This window comes from Herpailurus yagouaroundi, unplaced genomic scaffold, assembly GCF_014898765.1.
Source record: "Herpailurus yagouaroundi ecotype Mexico unplaced genomic scaffold, PumYag 246, whole genome shotgun sequence".
Classification (NCBI taxonomy): Eukaryota; Metazoa; Chordata; class Mammalia; order Carnivora; family Felidae; genus Herpailurus; species Herpailurus yagouaroundi.
Genome location: NW_024412463.1, coordinates 10,125,341 through 10,148,878, shown reverse-complemented (window position 1 = coordinate 10,148,878; position 23,538 = coordinate 10,125,341). Strand labels below are relative to the sequence as shown.

General features: G+C 45.5%; 1 pseudogene; it reads left to right on the top strand.

Moving 5' to 3' along the window:
- The first annotated feature begins 3,158 nt into the window (after positions 1-3,158).
- On the top strand, positions 3,159-9,091 carry LOC121019929 (peptidyl-prolyl cis-trans isomerase A-like; annotated as a pseudogene).
- Positions 9,092-23,538: the final 14,447 nt, after the last annotated feature.

Genomic DNA, 23,538 nt, shown 5'->3' with positions numbered 1-23,538 from the left:
GTTCTATTTAAGGAAGACTTCTCTGCAGAGAGGACATTTGAGACAAGAGGAAATGAGCCTTGCAAATGGGGTGGCGAGTTGTTCCAGACAGGAGGAGCAGCAGGTTCAAACGCATGAATTGAGAAGCTATTTATTATATCTGAGAAATGAGATCAGTGCCATTTTAGTGCATTGAGCAAAAGGAGGAACATGGTAAAGGGATACAGATTTGCATTGACCAAAGAATTAAGTATGGGGCTTATGCTTTGTTTCAAGAAAAATGGAAGCCTTGGGAGTATTTGTGTTTCAAAAGGATCACCTTTGGCTAAGTTTAGAGACTAGACCGTATGATTCAACATAACCCACCCTCAGGAATAATGGGAGACTCCTGAATCATGAGCTGAATTCATGAGTTATTCCTGAGGACTGTATATGTGCAAAGCACACTTCTAATTGTGGCTTAATATACTCTGTGGCTCTTACAGCTCTCACCTAGGATAGAGACAGCTGGAAAAAACATTGCTCCCACTCATAAGAATAAAAAAGGGGGCGCCTGGGTGGCTCAGTCAGTCAAACAGCCGACTCTTGATTTTGGCTCAGGTCACAATCATCTCACAGTTCATGAGATTAAGCCCCGTGTCGGGCTCTGTGCTGACAACACAGAGCCTGCTTGGGATTCTCTCTTTCCCTCTCTCTGCCCCTATCCCACTTGTGCTCTCTCACTCTCTCTCAAAATAAATAAATGAACTTTAAAAAATAAGAAAAAAACTATCTACAAAGTCATAACTCCACTTGAATCCATCACAGAATTGAGATTGGAGGGCAACCAAGAAGATTAAAATCCAACAGATGAAAAAGCAAATCCAAGGAAGATGGCTTCTGAGCACTGATTTACCTGGAGCACACCACAGGAAAAAGATGGGTTGCCACACGAGTAGGCAAGTAGAACTGAGTTAAAAATGTTCAGCGAATTCGGGGCACCTGGGTGGCTCAGTTGGTTAAGCATCTGACTTCGGCTCAGGTCATGATCTCACAGTCCGTGAGTTCGAGCCCCGCGTCGGGCTCTGTGCTGACAGCTCGGAGCCTGGAGCCTGCTTTGGATTCTGTGTCTCCCTCTCTCTCTGCCCCTCCCCCATTCATGCTCTGTCTCTCTGTGTCTCAAAAATAAGTAAACATTAAAAAAAATGTTCAGTGAATTCATCCAAGAAACAAATAACCCAGTTAAGAAATGGGCAGAAGACATAAGTAGACACTTTTCCAAAGAAGACATCCAGATGGTCCACAGACGCATGAAAAGATGCTCCACATCACTCATCATCAGGGAAATACAGATCAAAACCATGATGAGATATCACCTCACACCTGTCAGAATCGCTGAAATGAACAACACATGGGACAATAGGTGTTGACAAGGATGCGAAGAAAAGGGAAACGTCTTTCATTATTGGTGGGAATGCCAACTGGTGAGGCCACTCTGGAGAATGGTATGGACGTTCCTCAAAAACCTAAAAACAGAACTACCCTATGATCCAGTAACTGCATTATTATGTATTGACTCAAAAGATGCAAAGATACAGATTTGAATGGGTACATGCACCCCAGTGTTTATAGCAGCATTATCCACAATAGCCAAACTATGGAAAGAGCCCAAGTGTCAACGACTGTTGAATGGATAAAGAAGATGTGCTATGTATACACAATGGGCTATTACTCAGCCATCAAAAAGCCATCAAAAAGAATGGAATGCCAAATGCCAAATGGACATTGCAACCATTTGCAATGACATGGTTGGAGATAGGAGGTATTATGCCAAGTGAAATGAGTCCAGCAGAGAAAGATAAATACCATATGATTTCACTCATGTGTGGAATTTAAGAAACAAAACAGATGAATATATGGGAAGAGGGAGAGAGAAGAGAGAAACAAACCACAAGTGACTCTTAGTGTTAGAGAACAAACTGAGGGTTGGTGGAGGGAGGTGCGTGGGGGATGGGCTAAATGTGGGATGGGTATTAAGGAAGGTACTTGTTGCGATGAGCACTAGGTGTTGTGTGTAAATGATGAATCACTGAATTCTACTCTTGAAACCAATATTGCACTGTGTTGGCTGACTAAAATAAAGAAAATATGTTTAGTGACTTGCTAAAGGCCAAGTGTGGAATAGTCAGAGTACAGATCCCCTAGGGGCTGCGGACGTAAGGGGAGGGCATCCACTTGCAAACTCTCTTCCACTGACCTCCACCTGGAGCTCAGGAGAAAGAGTGAGGGGAAGAGGCTGAAGAGAAACTCTCTTAGTGCAGTGGTCTGCAGAAGTGGATGGACAGCATGGGTAGGCGGGCAGCACCTAATCCTGTCTCAGCTCTCCTCCCCAAAGAACAAAAGTCTTAAAACTCTGGGGGAGGAGAAGCAAACCCTGGTAATGCTTGGGTATAGATGGAGACTCACTGTGGTTGGGGGGAAGGAAAAGAATACTCTGTCCCTGGAGAAGTGGCAGGAAGCCATCACAGGGACAGATCATAATGGGTTTCCTGATGCTAAGAGAGAGGCAGGACTTCTGAGGAAGCCCCATCCCCCAAACCCAGGGACACAGTGCCTTTCTAAGACTGTTGTTGGACCAGAATGTCACAGAGCTGCCTCTTACCCCCAGACTAACAAGCACAGAGGAATAAGCAACAGCAATCCTCAGTGTGGCCCGGGGAAAGGAATAGAGACTCTTTTGGAGGCACCGACATCCAGGGAAGTCCTACAGCAGAGAGTACAGCAGTATCACTAAGAAAAGCTCTGACAAACCAGCCCCCACCTGAAATACAAGATAATACAGAGAAATTTGAAGCCAATAACCATAGCAATAACAAAATCCAAACCAACTCAATTTCTAGCTAGATTGGCTAAGTACCACCACACTAACAGCCCAGCAGAGGAAGGAGCCTGCCACATCCAAACCTAAGTACTATTTACCTAGATCTCTACCATCTCACATATGGCATTCAGGGGTAACTAGCATGCATGTACAAGCCAGAAATTATGAGACAAACAGAAACTCTGCCAAGAGACAAAATAATCAATATAAGTAGGCTCAGGAGTGGCTCAGATGTTGGAAATATACATGATTTAAAACAGCCATGATGGAGGCCTTGCAGATGCCTCCACCACCCAGAAGCCCCCTACATTGCCTAGCCATGGTCGACCCCACCACGTTCTTTGACATCACCACGGAGGATGAGTACTTGGGCCATGTCTCCTTTGAACTGTTTGCAGATAAAGTTCCAAAGACAGCAGAAAACCTTCATGCTCTGAGCACTAGGGAGAAAGGATCTGGTGATAAAGATTCCTGCTCTCACAGGACTGTTCCAGGATTTATGTGCCAGGGTACTGACTGGAAGCAAGTCCATCTATGGGCAGAAGTTTGATGATGAGAATTTCATCCTGAAGCACATGGGTCCTGGCATCTTGTCCTTAGGGAATGCTGGACCCGATACAAGAAGTTCCCAGCTTTTTGTCTGCACTGCCAAGACTGAGTGGTTGGAGGGCAAGCATGTGGTCTTTGGCAAGGTTAAAGGGGATAGATATTGTGGAAGCCATGGGGCACTTTGGGTCTAGGAATGGCAAGGCCAGCAAGAAGGCTACCACTGCCAAATGGACAAAACGAATACATTCGATTTGTGTTGTATCTCAACTGCCAGACCATTCCTTCTGTAGCTCGGAAGAGCACCCCTCCGCCCTCACCTGCTCAAGATCCCCTATAATCTTTGTGTTCTCACTGAAGTTATGTGGGTTCCATGTTTTTCCTTATTACCCTCCAAGTCTAGCTGGATTGCAGAGTTCAGCTTACAATTATGAAATTAAAACTGAACACCACCACCACCAAATAGCCATGATGGATGTGTCAAAAGTTTTGGAAGAGAAAAAAGACAGAATTCAGGGACAGTTGGGGGATTTCAGTAGAGAGATTATAAATAAAACTCATGGTAATGGAGATAAAGACTTCCTTGAATGATGTACATGGTGCACAGGCAGATTATGATCCCTGGCTGCTGAAATTTGCAGCCAACGAGAGAAACGTTGGTGTGATCCCAGACTAGGACAGGTAAGAAGAGGGCTTGGCTAGCTCACTCAAGAATTTTGACATTCTGGGGAGCCATAAAGGTCTTTGATCTTGGATATGAAAAGATGTGATCAGTGCGTTTGAAAAATAGTGCCATGACTATTGCCGACAAGGAGGCTCTCCTGGAAGCCAGTGTGAAAGAGGCTGAGTGGTGGGTGAGGGAGGGGGCAGGTGGAAGGGAACTGACTCCCAAGACGCAGGGTGAGGGACAGGGAGGCCTCACCCTCTCTCTGAGGGCTCCAGCTGCACAAGCTGCTGATGCTGTGATCCCACTTGGGATCTCAGAACCTTTGTGGAGGAGGAGAGAATGTGAAGTGAGTTTCCACAGATGCTCCGGAGGTTCTCGTGGGAGAAGTGGACACACGTGGTCAGTTAGGGAAAGAGTGTTAGTGGTGGAGAAGCGCCAGTACCCCTGAACAGAAGAAGGTGGACTCAGCAATGCGGAGGTGTCTGTCCCGGCTACAAGATCAGAGGAGACGCCCAGGGAGAGACGGGTAGGAAAAGGGTGGAGATTATTTCTTGCCCTTACATATTTTCCCCTAAACTGGAAATAACTTGATTTCTTACTTTCCCTCTAACCTGTGATACTTTATCTTCTCTTGCTTTTTATTTATTTTTTACTTACTTAATTTTTAAGGTTTTCTTATTTATTTAGAGAGAGATAGTGAGAGAGTGTGGGAGGGCCAGAGAGAGAGGAGAGAGAGAATCCCAAGTGGGCTTTGCGCTGTCAGCACAGAGCCCACGAACCATGAGACCATGACCTGAGCCAAAATCAAGAGTCAGATGCTTAACTTATGAGCCACCTTTTCTTGCTTTCTCAATAAGCATATCACAGGGAAAATACACAAACATGTCCACGTGTAATTAAATATTTCCCAAAGAAAGGCGGGCTGCTCTTTTGTATCGACAGTTCCATTTCTGCTGGTTGCTGTGCTCGGCCTCCTTCTTTTAAATATTGTTCAGACTGTATCTAGCACAGTGTCAGCTCCTCCGTGGTGCCCGGTGATATTGGATGATGGTAATTATATGCGTCACTGGAACAGCACTGCTGTAAAACCAGCAGCCATCCCAACCCATAATGTCAGAGTTTAAAAAAACAAAAACAAAAACCTTATTCTTCCTTTATATTATAGCACTGGATCAGAATCACGGGTTTCAAACCGAATAATAAAAGTAATTTCCTATGATGAAGATAGGGAAAAAATAGTATTCATTAGACACCTCCTACCTAACTTGGATTGTGTTAAACAGATAGATAAATGCCATAACGTAGTATAGAGATATAAAATATAGGGGCGCCTGGGTGGCTCAGTCGGTTAAGCATCCGACTTCAGCTCAGGACATGATCTCGCAGTTCGTGAGTTGGAGCCCCGAGTTGGGCTCTGTGCTGACAGCTCAGAGCCTGGAGCCTGCATCGGATTCTGTCTCCCTCTCTCTCTGCCCCTCCCCTGCTCAAGCGCATGCACTCTCTCTCTCTCTCTCTCCTCTCTCTCTCAAAAATAAATAAACATTAAAAGAAAATTTTTAAGAAATTCACCACAGTGTCAGGCGACTCAATGGTGGCATGAGAAATGATTAGCCCTTTCATTTGCTAATTTTAAAATGCATTTAAAATCTCTTTCTCCCTCTCATTACAAGAGGATCTACTCGAATTTCCACATCAGCTTACTCTAGCACATTCCACATCCCAGATTTGTTCTGGAAACATCCTGGGAATTGAGGTACTTATGCTGTTCTCTGCCATCTTGTGACACACAGGTATGACCTGCTTGGTCTTCTCTAAGATGTTTCCTTGATGGAGCTGTTTGTCTGAAGGATATTTAACCCAAATCCTAGGTTATTTTTCATTTCTTTCATTTTTAAAACATTTTGCTACTATGCATATGACACAAACAGAAAACAGTAAAAATTTTAAAAGCACATCTGGATGATCGGTTACAAAATGCAATTGACACGGCCATCCAGACCAAAACAGAATAGTTCTGCATTCCAGAAGCCTGCCTCCTGTGCCACCGAATGCCCTCTCCCCACTTCCCCCTCCACATCTTTATATCCTCTCTCTGCCTTCTTCTTTCTAGCTTAATCACACAAATACACAGCTCTATATATTACAGTTTAGTTTTTTAAAATATTAGATAAAAGGGATGACAGTCTGACTTCCCTTGTGTGATGAGAGCAACTGTAGCATCTCCTTCGGTGCTGGGCATGGTGATGACAGAATCGCTCAGCTTATACCCGAACAGGTAGTCACTGTCTCCATGTTACAACGGGTTGTTGTTTTGCTGGGTATAGAATTACAGGTTGGTGCTTACTGTCTGTTAGTCCTTCTCACTGTCTTCGGGCTTGTACGTCTCCTGTTAAGAAGAGGGTTGTCAGCATCAGTTCATATTGTCGTTTTGAAGAAAACTTGCCTCTTTCTTCCAGCTATTTTTAAGAATTTAAAAAATTCCCTTTGCCTCTGGCGTCTAGAAGCTTTACTGTAACGTACCCTCGCGTGTAATTTTTAGAATTTACTGTTTGGATCTGCAAAGCTTCTTGGATCTGTGATTTTTGTTTTTTCATTAGCTTTATAAAGTTCTCAGCTGATATGGGGCGCCTGGGTGGCGCAGTCGGTTAAGCGTCCAACTTCAGCCAGGTCACGATCTCGCGGTCCGTGAGTTCGAGCCCTGCGTCAGGCTCTGGGCTGATGGCTCAGAGCCTGGAGCCTGTTTCCGATTCTGTGTCTTCCTCTCTCTCTGCCCCTCCCCCGTTCATGCTCTGTCTCTCTCTGTCCCAAAAATAAATAAACGTTGAAAAAAAATTTTTTAAGTTCTCAGCCGATATAATATCACTTCTGCCCAGTTTTCACTCCTCACTCTCTGGTATTCCAATTCCACACATGCTGGCACTCCCTCAGTACCCTTGGGGTGTCTTCAACCTTATCCTGTACTTTCCATAATTTGTTATTCTGTGATATCGTCTTGACTTTGACATTTGACCTATCTCCCACTTCACTAATTATTTCCATGTCCAATCTATATTAAATCCTCCAACTTAATTCTAAATGTTTATGTATTTTTCTATTCAACAATGTTCAATTAATTCTTTTTTTAAAGAATTTTGTAGGTTCTTTTGTAAGAATTCTCAAAGGCTCTGTTTCCTTGAACATGATCATCAGGTTCTTTAAAGTCCAACAACTCTGGGGTGCCTGGGTGGCTCAGTTGGTTGACTCTTGGTTTCAGCTCAGGTCAGGATGTCACAGGTTGTGAGTGTAAGCCCTCATCGGGCTCTGAGCTGATGGTGTGGAGCCTGCTTGGGATTCTCTCTCTCTCTCTGCCCCTCCCCTGCTCTCTCTCTCACAAATAAATAAACTAAAAAAAAATATGGTCCTCCAACCCCAATCTCTGGATCCACTGTGAGTCTGTTTCTGTTGCCTGTATTTGCTGCTGATTTCTGCACATGTTGTCCTGCCATGTCAAGGTGCCCAGTTATTTCACGCAGTGTGCCAGAAGCTTTAGTTTTTACAGAGCTTTGCAGAAATTATTCAGGTCCCCGTTGATGGATTTATGTTTGCTATAGCAATCCCAGAACAATCCCATTTGAGAGATCACTAGAAGCTAAGGTGCAGAGGCTGTGGTGATCTGTTGACTCCTAGCCTGCCCCAACGACCTTACAAGAGAAGCATCTCCTGATGTCAGCTTTCACTCCCACATCTTACACCCGCCATCCTTCATTCTCTTACTTTGTCGCAATCTCGCAGAGTTTTTAATACGTTGTATGATTGGTCTCATCCCCTTAGTCTACCATTTTTAAAAAAGGTTCTTTATCGGGGCGCCTGGGTGGCTCAGTCGGTTAAGCGTCCGACTTCGGCTTAGGTCATGATCTCCTGGTCTGTGAGTTTGAGCCCCTTGTCGGGCTCTGTGCTGATGGCTCAGAACCTGGAGCCTGTTTGAGATTCTGTGTCTCCCTCTCTTTCTGCCCCTCCCCTGCTCACGATCTCTCTGTCTCTGAAAAATGAATAAACCTTTAAAAAAATTAAAAATAAGAAAGGTTCTTTTTCGATCCATTAAATAAATATCTGTTGAGTCCTAGTCTGTGCCAGACTGTGTGTTGCATGCTGGATGTTCACTGGGGAGCCAGGGAGAGAAACACCACCCGTGCGGCATTCATAGTCTAGTGTTTTAAGATTTAATTACTTGACCTCTGGTCCTATAGGACCTTATAAGGGCAGATTTGAAATGAATCCAGAAAGTGCCATCACGGTCCACAGAAATGGCTGATCTCACAGGGCGAGCAGAGTCCTGGAAGGATGTTGAGGGATCTTGCTGAAATACACAGAGGAGAGTCCTGGTCATGTGACGACACGTATTTGTTGGGGCAGGAAGTCCAACGTGACCTCCTGCCCTTCCACCAGCACTGCCACCTGCAGACCACAGTGACGGTGACTTCTGCGATCCTGACCTGGCCCACTGATGGTCTGGTTGTGGTAAGAGGACAGAAGGGGAGGAGTTGAAAGAACTTACTTAAGAGCCATTTAAAATTTAAACAGTGTTCATAGCCATCAAAGCCTCGAGGTGTTCTAAAGCAACACTACTCCCTCAGAACACTATTCCCTCATGTTTACATGATCTCTTCAAAGGCCCATTAGATCTAAACCTTTGATGTGTGACCGACTACTTCAGTGGTGGCTTTTTGTCAGCTCAAATTTAAATCCAGTGGGGAAACGGACAAATTGGCTCTTTTATCCACCACTTTCAGTATCAACTCACAACGAACCGGGATATTTTCCCCACTTAAAAGCTACATGATGAGTTTATGAGCAGGACAAAGCGAATAAATATTCTGCCCAGGAGCTCCACTGGAACACAGAGTCAGACTTTCGGGACCAGAGCCATGCATGCCACTCTCCTCCAGCTGAGGCTGTCTGATTCCATCTCTTCCTTGGGAACACAAGCACAGCATGTGGAGAAGCCACCGCCTCCGGGCAGTGTTGGGGAGGGTCCTGTGGATGCCGTGGCCCTGGGCTAATGCAGGCATGCTGCTAAACTGAGGAGCAAGGGTCCTTCCGTAAAGGCCAGGGGACGATCGTTGCTGGAAGTGAGCTCGTGACGTAGAACTGAATCAACCCACCTCCAGCCGCCTTTGTTCTCTTGGACCAAACCGCAAGCTCACTGTAGATGCTGCAGTGTTTCTCCAGACATCAGTGCTTTCTTTCTCCAGACGTCAGTGCTCGCTTTGGAAGGGGCGACCCAGGTGTGATGAGCGGGTTTGCACTGGGGACATCCAGTCACCTGCCCAGTGCTGGCGTCTCCTCTCCCGGCACTTCCTTGAGAAGACGTAGCATCCCTGTGAAAGCTAGTTTACCCACTGAAGAGGGTGCGGAAGAGAAGACACACGTAGATAAATCTAACAATGAAATAATTCACACGTCTAGAGGATACATGGAAAGCGTTGCTTTTCAAAAAGTCCTCTTATGGGAAATCCTTTTATATTAGTCAGCTCAGGCTGTCATAACAAGAGACCCCGGACTGGGGGGCTTAAACGCAGAAATCTATCTCCTCACCATTCTGGAAGCTAGAAGCCCAAGATCAAGATGCCAGCAGGCTTGGTTTCTTCTGAGGACCAGGAGACTCTCTCCTTGGCTTGTACACAGTCATCTTGCTGTGTCCTCACACATCTTTGCTCTGCATCTGTGTCTCCACCCCCTCTGCTCTTGAGGAAGGACACCAGTCATGTTGAATAAGGACCCATCTGTATGATCTGCTTTTACCCTCAGTGACTCTGAAAAGGCTCTATCTCCAAATACAGTCACAATCCGGGGAATTGGGGGTGAGGACTTCTACATATGAATTTGAAAAGAATACAATTCAGCCCATGACACCTTTCTAAAGATGATGCAGAGCCCTAAAATAGATTCCCAACTTCAACTAAATGAAATCAATTTTTAAAATTCTGCAGCATAAAAATCACTGTAACAAAAGTAAAAAGGCAGATGAGAAACAGTGAAACACATTTGCTATTTATGTCACAAAGGTCTAATTTTTAAAAATACAGATGGATCAATAGGTAAAGCCAGTTGTGAAAAACCCAAGTCCTGTAGGAAAATGGGCACAAAGTCTAGAGCGTTCACAGAAAGGGAAATAAAAGCTGGTTTTAAATGATGACCAAAATGAGGGGCGCCTGGGTGGCGCAGTCGGTTAAGCGTCCGACTTCGGCCAGGTCACGATCTCGCGATCTCACGGGATCTCGCGATCTCGCGGTCCGTGAGTTCGAGCCCCGCGTCGGGCTCTGGGCTGGTGGCTCGGATCCTGGAGCCTGTTTCCGATTCTGTGTCTCCCTCTCTCTCTGCCCCTCCCCCGTTCATGCTCTGTCTCTCTCTGTCCCCAAAATAAATAAACGTTGAAAAAAAATTTTTTTTAAAAAAAAATAAATGATGACCAAAATGAAATGCAACTATAAACAATCTTGAAATCACATTTTTTCCCCACTGATCACAATGACAAAGGTTTGATAACCCAAACTTGACCAGAGTGGAATGAATGATTTCGTATATAGTGTAAGTTGATAGGACCTTCAGGTCAGACATTTGGCAAAGTCTATCACCACTGCAATTATACAAAACCTTTGACTGGCACTTCTCGGTCCCACAAACAATAGGCCTTCATACGTGTGAAGTGACCTACGTACCAGAACACTTGCGGCAGGGTCGTACAGGATGGCAAAAGATTGAACACCTCTAAGCAGGAGTCAGTAGGTCTGTTCCCAGTGAATACTTCACAGCGGTCAAGGGATGTGGGACTGCTCCGTATGTACTGATACGGGACCATCGGCAGTCTGTATTAAGGGCGGTCAGTGTTTGTGAATGCTGTCATCTGGGATAAAATGTTCACCCGGATGGATTTGAATGTTTCTGAGAGCACACACAGCCAACCTGGATGCCCCTAGGGGAGAGTACGTAGCACCCGGGAGGCGGAATAGACAGGACACTGAACACCTGTCCCTTCTGGGACTAAACACCACGCAAACGTTTCAGCACAGAGCCCCGAAGCAAATATGACAAAATGTTAACATCTGTTCCAAGGTGGGTGCGTGGATGATCTGTTCTATTATCTCCTGTCGTTTCGTGCTCATTTGAAATGTTTCATAATTAAAATTTAAAAATAAAAAATCACATCTTTTTGCCTATTACATTTTTAAAAATGATTCCCACACACACGCACCTAAATTTGTCCATACTTTTCACTGTTCCTTCTATCTTACTCAACCTCTCATAATTGCAAGGGAAAGAAACACACATCTAAAGCCAACAGGCTTTAGACAAACAGAGAATTTAGTGGCTCCCATTTCTGGAAAGGCCTGGGTGTCGCCTTCAGGTCCAATTGGATCTAGGAGCCCAAATGATGCCGTCCCTTGTGTCTTTCTCTTCCTCAGACAGGTGATGCTGTTTACTTCTTACTGGTTTTTGTCAGGAAGCAGGGAAGAGAACGTTGCTCACCAATGGTCGTGAGGACTCTCACCACGTGGTCACAGTTGCGACTTCAAGATCTAGCCACGCAAATGCGTATTCCTCCTTCGCAAATAGCAAGCACGGTGTCGGCATGTACTTTGGAACCGAACAAAATCCTTTCCCCAGCAAGCTCCTTCATGGCTGTCGGCCTCCGGAAGGTCCTCACCCGGATCGGTTATTTCACTGGGGATTGTCAAGGGGTGATTTCCTAATTGTGTCGTCCCTTCCTCATTTATCACCTGCTACTTTTCTGCAAAGAGTTTTCCTTATTAACAGAGGATAAACTGGTTCTGAGCAAATGCTTGATTTTTTCCCATTGGTGATCAATTTTCAGGGTAAGAAGTTCATTATAATTGTCCCTCGCAATGGTGGCAATCTTATTTTTCCCTTTTTCCATATCACAGTTGGGGTTCTCCACAATCTAACGTGGAGCTGGAGTTTGGGGTGCGGGATGTTTATTAGAGAGAATCACCTGTAAAGGGGAGGGAGCACAGGGAGACACTGGAGAGTGCTGTAGGCAGATGAAGCCCCCCCCCCAACCCCCAGGGCAGAGGGCAGCTCCCGGGTGGGCAATGCCCTTCAGAACCAGGCAGCTGCCCATGGGTCTGAAGCTGGGCTGAAGTGCTGGGCCTTAACGCCCCTCCCCACTCGGCACTCCCACCACCCAAAGAACATCACCTTGAGCCGCAGTTCCCTGAACTTGAGGCAGGTCCTAAAGGAACCACAGCGGATGCCCTCTGCTGACCTGCATTCATGGCACCAAGTACTTGTAGGGCACATCTGGAGAGCATGTCCTCACCTGCCACTCTCTCCATCTGTGTGTTTTATTTGAATGTGTATTTTTTTTTTTTTTGAGATAGTGGGGAGGGGCAGAGAGAGAGAGAGGGAGACACAGAATCTGAAACAGGCTCCAGGCTCCAAGCTGTCAACACAGAGCCCGACGCGGGGCTCGAACTCACGCACCGTGAGATCATGACCTGAGCCGAAGTCAGACACTCAACCAACAGAGCCACCCAGGCACCCCTCTGTGTATGTTTTTAATTTCTTGTTTGGTTCTGCTTTGCTTTATATTTTAATGACATTATGGGCTCATGTATTTTATGCTCTATATCTTACAATAAAAATGTTTGATTTTGATGTTCAAACAATCTCACATTTAACCAGTGGAATTTCCTATGACACACCATTATGTCTTTGAGCCCTATTTCCTCCTAATGGGAAACGATATGTATAAATTCAGATTTGAGCTTATGTGCTACTGCCCCGAGGTGCTATTGCTTCTAAACTCTCCATGGAGCGAGTGAGGATGTGAGTGTGTGCGTGTTAAGTCATGAGTTTTTATTACTATTTTCTATTCAAATTAAGCGTGACAAAGTTTATTTTCTTGCCTGTTTTGACTCTCTGTCTATATATTCCCTAATAATATTAATACTGTTATTTATTCTAAAAGATACGTAAAAATGGCATCAAAATTATGATGCCAAAATCACCACTAACAATAAAACCGCTGAGTGAATTTTGAGATTCATCTGGAGTTCTTTTTATCCTTAGAGTATAATCATCAAGGATGCGGAATCAGGGTGCTGTTTTCAGAGATTACTCGGAATACTGTTTCTCTGTGTTACTATGTCACCACTTTGATACAAAATTAGGCCCGTTTGTTTCTGCTTACTTCCAGCCTGGGGGTTTGGGGTATTTTGTGGTTTTTTTCTCCTTTTATTTTTTTTTATTTGCTTTTTGAATGCGTAAAGCATCTACAAGCTTCAAATCATTCAGAATACTTTGACATTTTTTTCCCCCACTGAGATTCCTTTTTTCTTCCTTAGTTTTGGGGCTTCTAAAATTGGCATATTTTCAAATTTCTTATCTGGGTACATTGGCATTTGTTATGTACATAGGGAGTAGAAAAGCATTTCCCTGAATGTGAATTATGAAACACCGCATTCGTGAGATGCTTCTCGAACAACAAGTTTGAGAAACTCTGTGGACCACGGGCGCCCCCCCCCCCCACCCCGCCCCCACCCCCCAACGCAGTAACGTATAATGGGCGCCAAGAGTGTCTTCAGTAAGGAAGGATGCTCGATTTCCTCCACCACAAATTACCACGGATGTTTGATCCCGGAATGTCTGTTGTATCACGCACCGGCAGCCCGCGGAATCAGTGCTGGTTCGTCCTAACTTAAATGCAACTCGTTCTAAGCAAAGATGAGGGACTCATGCCTTCTCATCACATCTTTGTTATGACTCCCAGGCCTTAAAATACTGGCACAGAAAAACCCATTATTTGGGTGTCTCTCAAGAAATGGCTAATGCCTCATAAGCACATACGTGGAATATAAGCTCTGTCAGAGGAAGTTGGGTTTTTTGTTTTTGTTTTTGTTTTTTTGTGCCTCTGCTGACATGGCGCACTAAGGACTACATTTGGGTGGCATGCCTCAGGCCCTTGAGGCCACGTGGTGCATGAAAGAACGAGTGAACTGTCACTTTCTTAAGGAACGAGCCTTCACATACGCTGACAAGGTAAAGACAGCATCATATGTTTACTTCGCCACCTACGTTTTGAAAAATCCATAACTAAAAAATATACAAATAAGAGGCTTAGTGAACATGTAAGATCTCCTGGAAAACCGTTTTTTTTAACAAATATTTTTAACCTATTATGTGCAAACAAATATTTTTAACTTATTATGTGCAAAAAAACAGTATATATAGACATATATACACACACGCTAACAAAATCTGGAAAAAAGATCATGTAAATGGGTGGATAAACCCATTGCACATTCCGTATTCTTCCCCAACGCATATTCCAGAAACATGGAGACTCAGGTAATGCTCACAAGTGTCCATAAATGGCTTCAAACTCAAATGCGTTCAGGAATCTTCTTTTGGACAAATTTGAGCTAGTTTCTTTACTGCAAAACTCTAAAATGATTTCAAATTCAATAAATCCTCAGTGTACTAATATTTATTGTGGATCTCTAATCGGGAATGGATATTTTGTGTCACTTGCAAGAGTTTTATTTTTCTAGGTGAGTCATTTTGCAGGACTGATGTCTCCTTCCTCACTTCCGGAAACCTTGGTCAAGTTAAAGCACCAGGCACAGGACCGCTGACAAAGCTTCCCTCAACTGAGTCAGACGTGAGCCTAGCCCCAGAGTGACTGCACGTGAACGTGCCACAGCCGTGATTAGCACGTTGCGGACTCTCGTGGAAACCGTAGGCAACTCGCAAGAATGCACAGGGTGGGGGGTGAGCACTGAGGTGGTGACTCTGAGACAGACTCAGAAGGAAATGACCGGACATAAGAACATCGCATCCGAAATGTAGAGCATCCATGATGGGCTCTGGAGAGACGGGGAGGAGGGAAGAGCCAATGGGTGTGGAGACGGGTCAGCAGAAGCTGGAATGGAATGACTGGGGAAAAATAAGGAGAAGAAAGCAAGAACTGATCAGGAGAAATTTTGAGGGGTGCCTGGGTCGCTCAGTCGGTTGAGCCTCTGACTCTTGGTTTCAGCTCAAGTCATGATCCCAGGGTTGTGGGATCGAGCCCCACACCAGGCTCTGGGATGAGTGTGGAGCCTGCTTGGGATTCTCAATCTCTCTCTCTCTCTTCCCCTCTCCCCTGCTTGCGCTCACTCCAGCTCTCTCTAAAATTAAAAAAAAAAAAAAAGAAGAAACTTTAAAATAATAACAGTTGAAAATTTTCCAAAATGAATGACGCCAAAACACAGATCCAGAGAGCTCAGCTCACACCACACATAATAATTATCGATAAATCTACACCTGGAAATAACACATTCAAACTACACAGAAACAAAGGCAAAGAAAATCAGAAGAAACTAGGGGAAAAGGCTTTGCTGCATAGAGAAACTTGGATACACTTTACCTAGTGCTTCCTGTCAGACACAGTGAGAAGAAAGGTAGGAGTGAAATAGAGTGTTGACAGGAAGTTATCCTTAAAAGGGAAGGAAGGGCACCTGGGTGGCTCAGTTGGTTGAGCCTCCGACTTAGGCACAGTTCATGGTCTCACAGTTTGTGAGTTCGAGCCCCACATTGGGCTCCCTGCTGTCAGCACAGAGTCTACTTCGGACCCTCTGTCCCCTTCTCAGTCTGCTTGTCTCTCTCTCTCTCTCTCAAAATAGTCAAATAAACTTTTTTTTTTTTTTTAATGGAAGGAGAGCTATTTTCTCAGGAAACAAAACTAAGGGAATCCAATGCCAGCAGACCTTCCCTACAGGGAATGGTAAAAGAAGTCCTTCAAGAAAAAGGAAGTGCTATGTAGGTCTGAAACTCAGGTCTACATGCAGAAAGGAAGAGCTTCAGAGAAAAATATAAATGAAAATAAAACATAACACTTTGTTTCTTATTCTCAACTGATCTAAAAGATAACTGTGTTTAAATTAAATGCTACATCTGCATTAGCAACAAAAATACTGGGTGATTAGAGCATATGGGGAAGTGAAATAAAGAACACACCGCCGTGTTGGGAGACACATACGGGAGGGATCGAAGGTGCCGTGTTACAAGATGACGGCAGGTGTACATTGAAGGTGGAGGTAGATGGGTCATGCATATTGCAAATCCTTTCAGCATCTTCCGGCATATATTTAAAAGAGGTTAAGTTATATCCTAAGAGAGGAGATAAACCGCAACTGTATAAATGCTTCCACTGAACCAGAGAAGAAAGAAGTGTGGGGGTGCATGGGTAAAGAAAGCACAATGGTAACAAAAAGAAAACACATAAATTTGTGGAGGATATTGATCCGACCGTATCAATCGCTTCAGATGCGAATGTTCTAAACACACCAACTGAAAGAAAAGGATTGGTCGAGCCTGTTAAAAACAAACACCTGACTATATTTGTCTGGAAGATGCCCAGCGTAAACACACGTGCAAACACTCAGGTGCGTTCAAAGTAAAGCCGTGGGGAAACATCCGCCATGCTAACGCATTACTAGAGGACGCCTGTAGTAGCTGTATTAATTTCAGACAGCACAGGGTTCAGAGCCAGGAAGGTTATATTGGATAAGAGTGGTGTTACCTAATGATAAGGCGATCGATTCTTTAAGGAGAAACGTAGTTGAACCTTGAAACGTTATGCTAAATGAAAGAAGACGGTGACAGAACCCAAACATCGTGTGGTCCAATTGATACGAAATGTCCGAAGCAGGTAAATGGATGGTGACGGTAGGTAACTGGTTGGCTGCCCAGGGTTGAGCGATGTGGGGGCAACAGCGAGTGGCTGACGGGAGGCACAGGCTTTCTTTCTGGAGTACCAAAAATGTCTAATATTGATTGTGGTGATGGCTGCACAATTCTGAATACTCTAAAAACCATCAGGTCATATGTCTTATATGGATGGATGTGACAGTATGTAAGTTACCTCTCAGCAGAGTTGTTAAAGATAATAGAGGGAATGGGGTGTGGGGTTTATGGGAGTTCTGTGTACTGCCTTCACATCTTCTCTCTAATCCCAGAAGTCTCAGAGTAAAATAAAACAAGGATTTAAAGAAGCAAGTCACACCCGAGCTGATCCCCTGCTCTGCGGTCTCTACTGCCTGGCAACTGGATGGCAGTGATGGGAGGCAGGTTCTTCACCAAGGGAAGCTGCCTTCTCCCTCGTTCTGCACTTCTCTCCCTGAACAGAAGCTTCTTCCTCGGCAATAACTACTCTGCATTCAGATGGCAGAAATGTCATTGGGTGTCACACTGGGTCTCTGAGAAGACACCCGCGGGCAGTCTCCAAAAGTCGGTAGTTAAGTGAATACATCTCTCTATTAATTATGCATCTGCATGAGATTTAGAAGAGCCAACTGTGCAAAAATACATCATTTGGGAAAAAAAAAAACTTTATCTGCACCTAATTTTCCAATTATACTTGTGCATGGAATCATATACCATTTGCTAGCTGTAATTGTTCCTCTAGTTAATAGCTCTCCACTACATCAACGAAACTGTACCAAAACATAATTCTATTGTACTTAAGCTAAAAAATCAAAAGTAAGTGTTAATGTATACATTTTTTTTCAGCTTGATGTTTTAATTTAATTGACTTCTCCAAACCAAGCAAATGATGCATGAATATGTGTCTAGATTCAACATGCTTCAGTAGAAAGGGAGAGTAGGTGGGAAGGCGGTTCCAGATGAATCCTACCAAGATCGAAGAATTACAGATTCTGTCTAATATTACCACGGATTTTCTCCCACTTCATGCCGAATTGCTAAACCTTATCAAATGGCAGGATAATTAAGCCAGCCTAAGGGAATCATAAGCACGTCGCCAGGAACGCCCCTCGTCACGTCCACATACAGCTGTCAGCAATTTTGAATCTCAGACTGTTACACTTGCTTCCTTGGCAAACTCTAATCGATGAGCCAGCCACAGAGGATCAAGGGAGGTGGGAGGAAGTGCCACATCATCAAGTAATTGGCTTCATGGATCTGCCCAAATGAGTCATAAAACTATTCATCAATAGCCTGGGTTGTGTGGTCCTGAGCTGTTATGTGCGTAACCCAGGGGATCCTCAGATCAGAAAAGCTTACTGTACGATTCCTTTGGCAACCCATTCATCATCCCCACCTTAGACTAGAAGGCGGCGGGGAAGAAACTAAGGCCACGGTCTCTGTTCAACCAGGGCTCCAAGGCGCCAAGTTCCCTGCCAATGTGGACATAAAATCTGAATACACTTACAATGCCATCCTGTAGAGGTTTTCTGCCTTGAAATTTTGCATTTCTCTCAACCCTCGTAATTACTGTTGGCCATAAAGACCCTCGTGCATATTCAGAAATGTGGCCATGCTTGTCCTCGTGGTCTGTGATGTTAGTTTTCCATCGGGTAATGTGGTCTATGACAGAAATTTTACTTGGGTAAATTCCTGAGCTATAAAACAGTGCCGAAGTGTATTCTGAATGAAGGGAAGACAACTGTGGGGGGAAACACGTGGGTGTCACTGAAGATTCCGCTGGTAGATGGGGTGTCCCCTCTGATGGGCAAAGACAACTGCCCAAACTCCACAGAGAGAGTACTTCTTTCCACTTGTTTCTAGAGACTCTGAAATAGTAGACAAGTGAATATAGTTTTTGAGGATTTTAAAGTGAGAGCTAGCCATCAATATGTTTTGCTTCAGAGGAAGAGTACTCAAATTGGCCCAACATCTTCGATATTTTAAAACACGTGTGAATTCCACGGTCTACAACATGTATTGACAACTTAAATTTAACTTTGGAGTTGAAGCACGGTAAGGAGGCTTCTCTGTATCACATAAGTAGTTCACTCCCTTCGTTTCTTCTTCCCTAACGCCTTCGTTTAGTCATGCCATGAGGCCGAAGAGAAGGGAAATCCAGCACTGCTCAGGGTGGGGGGAGGGGAGACAGAGGGTGATGGTTTTGCCCCAAGCTGTCTGCTGCTCCAGGAACTGAAGTGTATGCTTTAGGTCGGGACTCTAGAAACAGAGACTGAGATGGGGATTCTTATTCAAGTGGTTTGTTGGAAAGTGTTCTTAGGAGGAGGAGAGAGAGGGATGTGGGAGGGGGCAGGGGATGTGGCTCAGCTCGAATGCAGGCTCCCTGGGCAGCTCTGGAGTATCACTGAAACAGGTTCTCACCTTGAGGCTAGGAGCATCTGGGGAGGTTGTGGGAGAATCACTTGTCTCCCCGGGGAATTGGCAGTAGGTTGGAGGGGGAGGGAGAGAAGAAGGGTGGGCCACAGGCAGGTAGCATCCCGGAATGAAGAGCTCCCATCCAGGTGAGGGAAGGTCTCTGCTGCGAGCTGGCCCCTCTGCAGCCCGCACCCAGCAGCTGCTGTGGGGCAGGTCCACCTGCTGGGGAAGGGGATCTGGGTGGGCACCTACTGCATCTTCTATAGCGGCTGTTCCCAAGCCCAAGTCAGCCCCAGAATCATCCGGAGAGCTTCTTTTTTCAAATTTTTTTTTTCAACATTTATTTATTTTTGGGACAGAGAGACAGAGCATGAACGGGGGAGGGGCAGAGAGAGAGAGACCCAGAATCGGAAACAGGCTCCAGGCTCCGAGCCATCAGCCCAGAGCCCGACGCGGGGCTCGAACTCCCGGACCGCGAGATCGTGACCTGGCTGAAGTCGGACGCCCAACCGACTGCGCCACCCAGGCGCCCCCGGAGAGCTTCTTAAAGCCCACCTCCAGAATGCCCCACTCAGCAGCTATGGGGAGTACCCAAGAACCTGCATTTCTACCCAGTTTCTCTGTGATGCTGACGTGCTGATTTTAAGACCACGTTTTGAGACCGTGGATCTACAAAATGGATCCATCCAGGAAGCGACCGGATCTTGTGCAAGACCTAAATTGCTCTTTGTGTATGTGGCTCCCTTTGGACTGAAACATCCCCCAACCCTCTTAACCACATTAACCATTCCTTTCAGGCGTCACATTCAGTGCCACCTTCTGAGGGGTCTTCCCCAACCTCCCACGCACAGCACATCTCCCTATTACACACCTCAGCACCTTGAAGCTCGCCCTCTAAGGCTAACTGCAACGAACATTGCACGTTTGCTTTGTGTTATTTGGTCAAAGACTCTCTAGCTGGGCCAGAAGTGACATGGGGAGAGGTTTCGTGACGCTTTGCTTGACATGATACACCCAGGAGTGTGCAGTCGTGGTGAGGAGCCCGGAATCTGGGTGGGCTGGTTCCACAAATGCCCCCTCTACATACTTAGAGCAAAGTACTTTGGTGTTCATTTTATTGCAAATTGTTCTATTGCAAATAAACTCTAATCAGGTAAAATTTTTTCATCATGTCAAGGTCTCAGTGCCTCACCTACAAAATGGGAAGGAGAGACCACGTCATTGGGTGGTAGCGGGTGTTCAGTGAGGTAGCAGGCCCTGCCCGCTACGCAGTAAGTGGAGGCTGTGTGCTCGCCACCATTATCGCCCAGCCCCGTTCCTGGGATGCAGTGAAGCACTTATTAAATATTTGTTGATAAATGAATGGGTAACATGAATATAAAAGTTGTACTCCCAGCGAAGTACCTGTCAAACAATTTTTGAAAACTTCTTCCTTGAATCATGTCAATTACACAAAATTTCCCAGCTGGAGCTCTGAGTCCTGTCCCTGGGACATCTCTACTCCTTCAGGCCTAAAACTATCAGTTTCTCACTGGGAACCTTCAAACCAATCCAGAAAAGTAACATTAGAAAACAGAAAAGATTCAATTTACCAAACAAGAAGTGACTATCCAAGTGCCTTGTTGTCAATAAAAGTGAGGAGACGGGGTATCTGCCCTTGGGACCCCATTGGATCTGACGCTAATGCCACTCCTCCCCACACCTCCCCGTCATTATGGAAACCAGACTGTCCTCCCTCCTTCCTGAGATTTGTGCAGATTCCTTCCAACAAACGGTGTCCCATCGCCTTCTTCAAGGCCGGCAGCAGAAAGAGTCTCCTGTCTCTACCAGGTTGTCCAGCATTTGGACTCACTTGGACATGAAACCCTGTGGCCGCTGGCTGGTTTCAGGATCTCACTCTGGCTGCTCACAGGTGACTTGAACGCCTTCCATGGCTTCTGGATCTCACAGGGAGTTTCTCTCTGCTAACACCTCCCTTTAGCAGAGGTTGAGCCACTTTTCCATCCTGTTGGACTTTTCTGCCCCCCATGTCCATCCTGAAGAGTGTCTGTGCAGACTGAGCATTGCAGGTGTCCTTTGTTCTAGAAGCCGCACTAATGGTAAATCCCTTGGGGCTACTCGAGCCTGTGTGGGAGCCCCTTTCACAAGACTGTATTACCTTTGCTTCAAAGTTACCGAGTTTCTTATTAGTCATCCCAGGATTGTAGATTGTAGTGTTTTGATGTTGTTGCTACGGCTCATGATCTGTCAACAAAAATTGTCACTGCTCTTCCTGGCTTTGCATCCCCCACAGGTGACAGGATGGAACGGGGTGGGAGCCCTACTAGTGGCCCCACCTGTGGCCCACCTTGTGGCCTCCAAAACAAACTGCAACAGACTTGGAGGCTTCAAACAACAAAACTCCTCCTCTCATGGCTCCGGAAGGCAGAAGTCCTGAATCAAGGTCTCAGCAGCGCTGTGTCCTTCTGGAGGCTCTCAGGGGCAGTAGGCGGGGGTGGGGGTGGGCATCTTTGCTGCTTCCAGCCACTGGGAATCATGGGATCCTTGGTTTGTTGCCACCTCGCCCCAGCCACTGTCTGTGTCTTCATGTGGCTTCTCCCCTTCTCCCAGTGCCCATGACTTCTTCTCTTTCATCTTTTATAGAGACACCTGTCCTAGGATTTCAGCCCCACCCAGACAATCCAGGATAATCTCATCTTAACTTTTTTTTTTTTCAACGTTTATTTATTTTTGGGACAGAGAGAGACAGAGCATGAACGGGGGAGGGGCAGAGAGAGAGGGAGACACAGAATCGGAAACAGGCTCCAGGCTCCGAGCCATCAGCCCAGAGCCTGACGCGGGGCTCGAACTCACGGACCGCGAGATCGTGACCTGGCTGAAGTCAGACGCTTAACCGACTGCGCCACCCAGGCGCCCCTCATCTTAACTTAAGATCCTTAAGTTAACTTAAGGATCTTTAACTATGCCTCAAAGACTGTTTTTCCAAATAAGGCCACATTGACGGGTACCAGGGGCTACAAGGAGGATATGTTCCCACCTGCAGTGGTACAGCCTCAGTCCTGAGTCTTCTCACAGGAAAGAATCTAGCCAAGAGACCAAAAGGCATGAGCAAGCAGAGTTTACTGAGTATCACAAGGTGATGAGTGGGAAGCTGGAGACAGGCTCAAGTGCCCAGAACAGAATTGGTCCCATGGCTTTTAGTGGTTAATGGGGGGTGGAGAGGTGGGGGTGGAATGTTCATTACTTGGATGCAGGAAGAAATTGGAAGTTCTTCCAGCTCGGTCAGGGTCTTTCTGTCATGCCATCCACCATCTTGGGCCTGTCTGTTTTGATCTGGCTTCTTGTGGAGGGTGGCCAGGACAGGGCTCTGACCTCCCCATGGCCATTGAGGAAGGCTTCTCCCTCCTGGTGGTGTGCCTGAGTGAAGGTCTTTTGTCTTAGTACCTAGCATCCCCTAAGAAAGCCCACGGTGGGGAAGGGAGGGGGCTGGCCAAACCATAATGCTCATTGTAGATTTTTAAACTTCTTTGCACATGTGCATCCTGTGGCTTCTGTGTTGGAATTCTCCTTGGCCATCTGGGCAGGATATGGGGTCTGGGGTGTCTCCCACCCAACATCCGCCGCTGGCCCCGCTTTCCTGTGGGACCCATGCCTCACACAACTGTCTAACTGCCTATCACAGGTCAGTTCTGTCTTTTGGGGGCCATCAGCCAACCAACCACAGGGCCCAAGGCAAGACTGGCATCCCTATCACACCAACGTAGAGACTGCTATAGATAAGGGCTACACCTAAGATTTCAAGAAGATTTAATTTTTCCTAGAAATGTTTTAATTCCCCTTTGGTCGCTTTCTTAGTTGGCTCCCAGGCATAGGATGTAATTATAAAGAAACGGAATGAGTGTTTTCTTTTTTAAGAAGTCCCTGCCAAAATTCACACATAAATGAGTAATATCAGCCTAAAAGATGTTAGCTTGGGATGTTTCCCAACTATTCCAAATCACAGTTATCCTCTGAACCACTTAATAAATGATGTTAGACAAATCAGACTTATTACCTCAGAGCCTCACTTTGTATTCAAATTATTCAGACTCCGAGCTTCTTTCTGCTTCTAATTTCACTATGTGTCTTATTGTATCCGAGAGATTAGCAGCTTAAAGACAGTTAATGCACTGTTTGCAAAGCACTGCCCCCTCTCCCAAATGACCAAGGGTAAGAAATCGCTGAGAACGTTCACATCTCCACAAGGCTATCTGGTCTTGAGACAAGATCTGCTGAGATCACCTTTTCTTCTGGATCTTTTGAACTGATAGGAGCTGTGATTTCGAATGATATCTTAACAGGTGTCACCAGGGATAAATTTTTTTCT